Source organism: Octopus bimaculoides, chromosome 6 (genome assembly GCF_001194135.2).
Source record: "Octopus bimaculoides isolate UCB-OBI-ISO-001 chromosome 6, ASM119413v2, whole genome shotgun sequence".
In the NCBI taxonomy this organism is placed as follows: Eukaryota; Metazoa; Mollusca; class Cephalopoda; order Octopoda; family Octopodidae; genus Octopus; species Octopus bimaculoides.
In genome coordinates this window covers 76522334-76530676 of record NC_068986.1, presented here as the reverse complement: position 1 = coordinate 76530676, position 8343 = coordinate 76522334, and the positions used below count along the sequence as shown (strand labels likewise).

Genomic DNA, 8343 nt, shown 5'->3' with positions numbered 1-8343 from the left:
TCCTAATGCCAACCACTTTACAGAGTGTACTGGGTGCTTTTTGTGATACCAGCACTGGTGAGGTCACCAAGTACTCAATACAAAACCCCCTGAACTGAGCAGGGTATAGAATGGCAAGATAAGAAACTAAGATAGAGGGGCAGGAGCAGGAGTTTTGCTGAAGAGGTGAATACATGGCTCACCCATCTCAAGAAAGGGATGTTAGGTCAAGGAACAAGGTGAATATGAGACAATAGGATAGAGGAGCAGTAAAGGATGTGTAGGGAAGTACACTGAGAGAGAAAAGTGTGACTGACGATTAGAGATAGGGAATGAGTTGGATGCAGAGGGGAGATTAAGGAGATTTGTTAGCCCTTCATAATAGCGCTCTCATACCTCTTTCTTTTTAAAATCACTAGGTGCAAGCATGGCATTACCTTCCACACATACACACTTCTCTCCTCCAACATCTCAATTTTCTCTAATAGACTGCCTTTGCAATGTGGAACACCTAATGCCATTGGTCCTCACACTGTAGAACATTGGCAAACCTCTTCTTTTCTGCTTCTCTCATTGTTAAATGGACTTGACTCTTAATTTCTCTTTTAGCTACCTGGTAAAGTTCTCTGCTACCCTCATTCTTCCAAACCTGCCTCTTTGCTTTTATCTCTCTCACAGCACCCACTACACTCATGGAGTGGTTGGTGTTAGGAAGGGCATCCAGCTGTAGAAACTTTGCCAGATCAGATTGGAGCCTGGTGTAGCCATCTGGTTCACCAGTCCTCAGTCAAATCGTCCAACCCATGCTAGCATGGAAAGCGGACGTTAAACGATGACGATGATGATGATATATATACATATGAGAGAGAGACAGGGAGAGATAGATATAGATATGTATATTTGAATAATGAGAGAGATGGAAGATACGAGAATATTTATTAATCACTACAGTTGTTTCGATCCATCTAGCATCAATTAAAATAACAACTGATCCGCAAAATATCATCTCAGTTTGTGTATATATAAACACACACATAATCTTACATATGTATTTATACATGGATGTGTCTTTGTGTCTGTCTCCCACAACCACTTGACAACCAGTGTCAGTTTGTTAACACCCCTGTAACTTAGCAGATCAGCAACAATTTCATCTTTGGATCTAACAACAATTTCATCTTTGGTGTCCATTTTCTGACAAAGACTACCACTATACATTAGCACATATTAGCTACTAGAACAAAATGGCAGATTCAGACAGCGGACCAGACACAGAAACAGTAGTCAGCAGACAGTAAAAAAATCAGCAGCAGACCAGAGCACTGTGACAGCAATGAAACAAAAAAATGGCTGACAGTAAGAGCAACACACAATGATGATCTAACATCAAGAAACTCACAGTGATTACTATGATACCTAGTTCAAAAACAATAAACTTTTAACTATCTCAGTGTTTCTCATTCATAGTAATGACAACACTTTTTTTTTTTTGAACTAAGAAAGGCTATACAATCCCTCAAAAATGGGAAAGCGGGAGGTGTAGACAATATTCCAGCTGAAGCAATGAAATCAGCTATAGAAATAGCGGTAGAAATGTTTCATCCATTATTTTCTAAGATATGGCAGGAAGAAAATGTGCCTAATGATTGGAAAGAGGGATTCATCATAAAATTGCCAAAAAAAAGGTGATTTAAGCGTTTGCGGAAATTATAGAAGGATTATGTTATTATTGACTCCCGGAAAAGTTTTTAACAGGATATTTTTGGAGTGGATGAGGACAGCAGTTGACAAATTGTTGTGTAAAGAACAAGCCAGATTTAGGAAGAACCATTCATGTGTTATATATTTTTTTTTTTTACAATAAAAAATTTTTTTTTCATCAAAAATCTCAAACAGATTTCAGCATTCTTTATTATAATAGCCTGGGTGTCCCAAGAGGATTAAAGACCAAGGACACACATACACAGACACGACAGGCTTCCACACAGTTTTCGTCTGTCAAATTCACTCACAAGTTATAGGTCAGAAGACACTTGCCCAAGATACTATACAGTGAGATTGAACCCCAAACCCCTTTGGTTGCAAAACAAGCTTCTTAACCACTCAGTCTTCATGATGTACAGTCTTAATTTTTACCCTTCATTGGGAGATCCCTTCAGAAATATCTACACGACTTCACTTTGTTTCTTCTGTTATTTTAGAAGTTTCTCATGTGCATAATTGTTTATAACTTCTTTAATAAATAGTATTTAAAAAAAAGTTACAACTGCAGAATTATAATGCTTAAACCTAAACTTTTACATGTTAGATTACTGAACTGTAGCCTGATGATTCACACTGCCCATGAATGTTGCATAATTTTAGTCAACATGAGAAATATACAATTAGTCTAATTACAGATAAAGATGTTGGGCCTCACGGAAGAGATGACAAAGGACTGAGACTCCTGGTAGGTTGCTCTGCTTGAGAAGATGTCAAGCTAAGTAAAATCATGGTTGTCCTTGCATTCAGGCATATCTCCTGAATCCCTCTTCAGCTGAGCAATCCTAATCTTGTGGGCACGTGGGCACTGGGACCATGTAAAAAGCACCTGTGCCCGTGTCATGTAAAAAGCACCCATCCTGGTGCAGCATAAAAGCACCCAGTACACTTTTTAAAGTGGTTGGCATTAGGAAAGCCATCCAGCTGTAGAAACCATGCCAAAACACATGGAGCCTGGGCAGCTCTTTGATTGGCCAACTGTCAAACCATCTAACCCATGCCAACATGGAAAACAGATGTTAAATAATGATGATGATGATGATGATGATGATGATGATGATGATGGGCAGAAAATACTATAAATTGAGGAGATGGCGTGCAAATCAGAGATTTTGTGAACCAATTCTACAGCTCTAGTTTAAAAACCACCTTTTGGTTTTCTCAGCAATATGTACATCCTTTGTCAATTATACACCGATGAAAGATATACAAGTACATATAGAAAAGGGAAGGCATGTGGCTTAATGGTTATGGTATTCAGCTCATGATCATAAGTTCGATTCCCAGTGGTGCATTGTGTCCTTGAGCAAAACACTTTTTTCATGTTACTTCAATCCACTCAACTGGCAAAAATGAGTTCCATCTGTAATTCAAAAGGGCCAACTTTGTCACATTCTGTGTCATGCTGAATCTCCCAGGAAACTATGTTAAGTGTATATGTTTCTGTGGAGTGCTCAGCCACTTGCACGTTAATTTCACGAATAGGTTGTTCCCTTAATCAGATCAACTAGGACACTCATGACCGACAGAGTACCAGGCCACATATATACATATACACACACATTATATATACCCCAACACATCATCATCATCATCTCTATTATCTCTTTTCAGTTGGGATACCCATATACCTCCTCTATAGCAAGATATCTATTCCTGTCCCTCTATCATATCTAGCCCCTCAACCTGAAATAAAGCCACCTCTATCAATGCGACATCCCAATCCCAATTCAGTTGGGAGGTCTTGTCTTTCAAATTATTTGGTGACCTCACTAGTGTCAGTGAGCTAACTCTATAAAGTGGATGGTGTTAAGGACATCCAGCTGCACAAACAATGCACAAACAAAGCAGACATTGGAAGTTGGCGCAGTCCTCAGCAGTGGTGGTGGTAGCAGCAGCAGAATGATAGAAATGGCTGAGTTTCATCCTTCTATATTCTAGTAGTGGTGGTGGCAGTGGTGAAGATGATGAAGCAGTGTTTAAATCTTAATAAGGACCTTTTCTGTTTGGCTGCGCTTTTTGAAATTTTAGAACTAAGAGAAAATTTTCGAATTTAGTGTATTGATGTAATTTTTCATGCTGAATCTTAGGGCCTAATTCACTTGTTCCAGAAATTTCTTTTTTGTTTTTTTTTTCAAAGTTACAGAGGTTTAAAGTTTGATAATTTTTACCCAGTCAGAAAACAGGATTTGGAAGCAGTCATTTTGTGTATGTTACTGCAATTGTCAGACGACAAAACAATAACGTAAACATTGCAATGATAGCATGCATTCTAAGCATTTAATAAGCAAGAAATAACCAAAAAAAGGAGTAAACAACTCATATTTTGTAGTTTTAAGCATTCAATATGCATTTAATGTGAAAAAAAGAGTAAACAACACATTTTATAGTTTTAAGACCCCCAAAACTTAACTGTAAACAAATGAAATATCTTTTTGTAAACACACAAGGTTTTACAGGAGAGTTGCTAATGCTTGGCTTGTTATTATGTTTGTGGCTTTCGAGTGGCTAAAATTACCTAAAATTTGCAAACTTTGAAAGTTATTAACTATTTTTTATTGATTGATGGCAAAAATGAATTTCGTGATAATAATGAGCATACAAAACTACATCAATACACAAAATTTGAAATCAATTGGAACAAAATTTAAGAAATTGAAAAGAGACAGCCAAACAGAAAAGATCCCTTAAAACCACTAACCTTCACTTGCAACAATTACCATGTAAATTTCATAAATTTCAACTTGTTCTTTAGCATCTGGTCAACTGTCATGCAGCAGCCCTTTGATCTACTTCATGTCCCAGCCATAACCATCCTTTTTTTTTTTTAATGGAAATGTGTCCTTAAAACATTATCTCATTTGTGTTTTCTTCATTTAAGACAGTTGGATGCAATTTCATAGAGAGTTGCCAGTACCGCCTGACTGGCATTCGTGCCAGTGGCACGTAAAAGCACCCACTACACTCTCTGAGTGGTTGGCGTTAGGAAGGGCATCCAGCTGTAGAAACTCTGCCAAATCAGATTGGAGCCTGGTGTAGCCATCTGGTTTCACCAGTCCTCAGTCAAATTGTCCAACCCATGCTAGCATGGAAAGCGGACGTTTAATGATGATAATGATGATTTGGCTACTGTATCTTGCAGATCTAAACAATATGCTTAGATGGCCCCTTTTAGGCCATCCACGTTGTGTTGTTTTCACTCAGTAGAACACACTACTGAGTGACAATACAATTAATGTGACATTTATCAGTGGAATTAGACAGTTTTGGCTGACATATGTTGGTACACACTTGTCAAATGTCAGCTTCTTAATTCAAGTGCTACTGTTATCTCAAGAACAGACATCCTATTGACTTCCTCCTCTTCCTTCTCCTCCTCACCTTTGACCTTCACTACTCTCAGTTTACTAAATTATCATTCATTCATGACAGTGACATAGTTGACAGTGACATAGTTGACAGTGACATAGTTCTTCTACTACTACCAACACCACTCTTAAGGGGGAGGGATTCAGTCAGTATATGGCCATTCCCCACGCCCATGATCCAAGGAGCCTCCCCACCAGATCCAACTAGCATGGGAGTGGGCTTTATGAATTTCTGCTGATGGGGAGAGTAGGCCTCCATTAATGAAGTGAATGATCGATAACATTATCATCATCTCTATCACCACCACCACTATTATAATCATTATCATCGTTGCCACCACCATCATTATCATCACTATCACCACCACTATCACCCTCATCATCACTATCACCATCATTATATCCACCACCACCACCACCACCATCATCATCATCATCAACATCGTTGTCATCACCAATACTAACATTGTTATCACCACCAGTTGAGAGCTGGATAACCAGGAAACACAACATTAATGAACTTGTCAGGGAGCTTAAATGTTGCTCTACAGCTTTCAATATTATTTCAAGATCCTTGTGTATAGTTAGAGCATAACACAATGTGAATGAAAGAACAAGATTAAGATACCTTCATTCCTCTCAAGAAATCATTAGCAATACTGATGAGTCAAACAGCACTAATTAGTAAACGAACCTGTTTATAACCATTAACTTATCAGATATATTTAGCTCTGGCTCAGGTAATTGCTACAGAAGTAATTAGTAATGGTTTAGTAATATAGGCGTGGCATGGCTGTGGTAAGAAGCTTGCTTCCCATCCACATAGTTCCAGGTTCAGTCCCACTATGTAGCACCTTGGGCTGACCAAAGCCTTGTGAGTGAATTTGATAGATGGTAATTGAAAGAAGCCCATCATATATATCATCATCATCATCATCGTTTAACGTCCGCTTTCCATGCTAGCATGGGTTGGATGATTTGACTGAGGACTGGTGAACCAGATGGCTACACCAGGCTCCAATCTGATTTGGCAGAGTTTCTACAGCTGGATGCCCTTCCTAACGCCAACCACTCCGAGAGTGTAGTGGGTGCTTATATATATATATATATATATGTAATGCACTGTTTCCATGATGGTAAGATCAGCAAAAAAATAGTACTTCCTCTTGTGAGAGATAAATATTATTTAGTGGACAAAATATATGTTTTTAGGTGCTACTATTAGTTTCATGTGCTGTGAATACGCCAAACATTGTTTGATAATATGTCTAGTGTCCCAGCACAATCATCAGATACTACCTTCATGGCAGTGTGTGTCTTTGTATCTGTGTTTGTCTCCCAACAACACTTGACAACTGGTGCTGATGTGTTTACATCCCCATGACTTAGCAGTTCAGCAAAAGCAACCCAACAGAATAAGTACCAAGCTTAAAAAAAAAATAAATACTGGTGTTGATTCATGCAACTAAAAAGTTCTCCAAGGTGGTGCCCCAACATGGCCACAGTCTATTGACTGAAACAAATAAAAGATAAAAGATAATATAGATATAAGCTAATCAACGCTGAAGTAATTAATAAAGAGGCAAACCCTTTCATATTATTGACAGCTTCTTCCATACATAGCAAAAATATAAGTTTGTATCAGTAATGAAACATTACTTGTTCCTTTTTTCCACTTTCAGTACCTTAGCATTTAGCAGAACTCACCCATCATGTTGGTAGCCTTTCATACAAAACATTCATAACATTGATGGTTGAGATATCTCAAATAGTTCCATATTGACTGGAAAAATGCAGGGAGCCTTTTCTACTGATGTTAGACTAAATGTTGCATGCTTGTTCCCCCATAATTGAAGTTGGATTTTTTGAATTTTTACATGAGCTTTTTTAGAGTGGAAGGGTAGCATCCATGAGATCCTTTCAGAGCCCATGTGACTGGTGGAATGGTGGAAGGAAAGGAAAAAAATTTTCTTCAGACCAGAGATGATATTTGAATGTTTGCAATAAAGAGTAACCTAGAACAAGCATCTAATGGTATGGTGGTGGCGTTAAACTGGGCACTAGAATAGGTCTGATATCCAAAAACAAGAACAATCCATCTGATAGGTTTCTACAGTTTCCATCTACTGAATTACACTGACTAGAATTCCGTCAATCCCAAACTATAGTGGGGAAACACTTGCCCAAGGTACTATGCAGTGAGATAATAACTTCAAATTAATTACATAGTTGCAAAGTGAAATTCTTAACCATACAGGTGTGTTTGCACCAACAGAGATGAATGTTTGATACCTTAGAGAATTTCAGGACAACTGTTGCTAATGATATGTAATGAGTACTCTACAGTAGTCAATTCAAAGAACAAAATCAGAAACCATTTAAATGTACATGTACAAAAAAAAATTATAAGGCCACCAGCTGGAAACCATTTTAAATATACATGTATAGCATACACCATAACACCTCCAGCTGAAGGTCATTTAAATACAGATGTACAACATATATTGTATGGTCCCAACTGGAGGCCATTTAAATAAACAAGTACTACATACAATATAACAGCTCCAACTACAAAGACAACCAACAAACTGTATTTAAAAACCAGATGACTCATTGATAGAAAGCAGGCATAGCTGTGTTGGTAAGAAGCTAGCTTCCCAACCAAATGACCTTGGGTTCAGTCTCACAGCTAAGCACTTTCAACAAATATCTTCAAAAAAGACTCGTCAAGCCAAGTGAAACCTGGTTGAGAAGACCTGTCAAGTGAAAGCGTAGTCATAGCCAATGCTGGTGTCATGTAACAGGTACCTGTGTCAGTGGCACATAAAAATAACCCTTTGAATGTTGAGCCTCATGGTAGTGATAAGTGACTGAGATCTTCAGTGATACGCTGTGCATGAGAAGACTCATCAAGCCAAGTGAAATCAGTCATGGCTGATGCCAATGTCACGTAACTGGCACTAGTGCCAGTGGCACATAATAAGCACCCATGACATTCTTGGAGTGGTTGGCATTAGGAAGGGCAACCAGCCATTGAAACCATACCAGACCAGATTGGAACCTGGTGCAGCTCTCCAGCTTAGCAGTTTCAGTCAAACTGTCTAACCCATTTAGCAGGCACTAAATGACGATAACTGTGGGCCAGTCAAAGCCTTGTGAATGGATCTGGTAGATGGAAAGTAAAAGGAGTTCATTGTATATATACATACATACATACATACATACATACATATAT

The 8343-nt window shown here is 38.3% G+C and overlaps 1 protein-coding gene across 4 annotated transcripts in view; it reads right to left on the bottom strand.

Moving 5' to 3' along the window:
* Positions 1-8343, bottom strand: part of LOC106871484 (uncharacterized) — a 167078-nt gene that overhangs the window by 139387 nt on the left and 19348 nt on the right. The window lies entirely within an intron of this gene.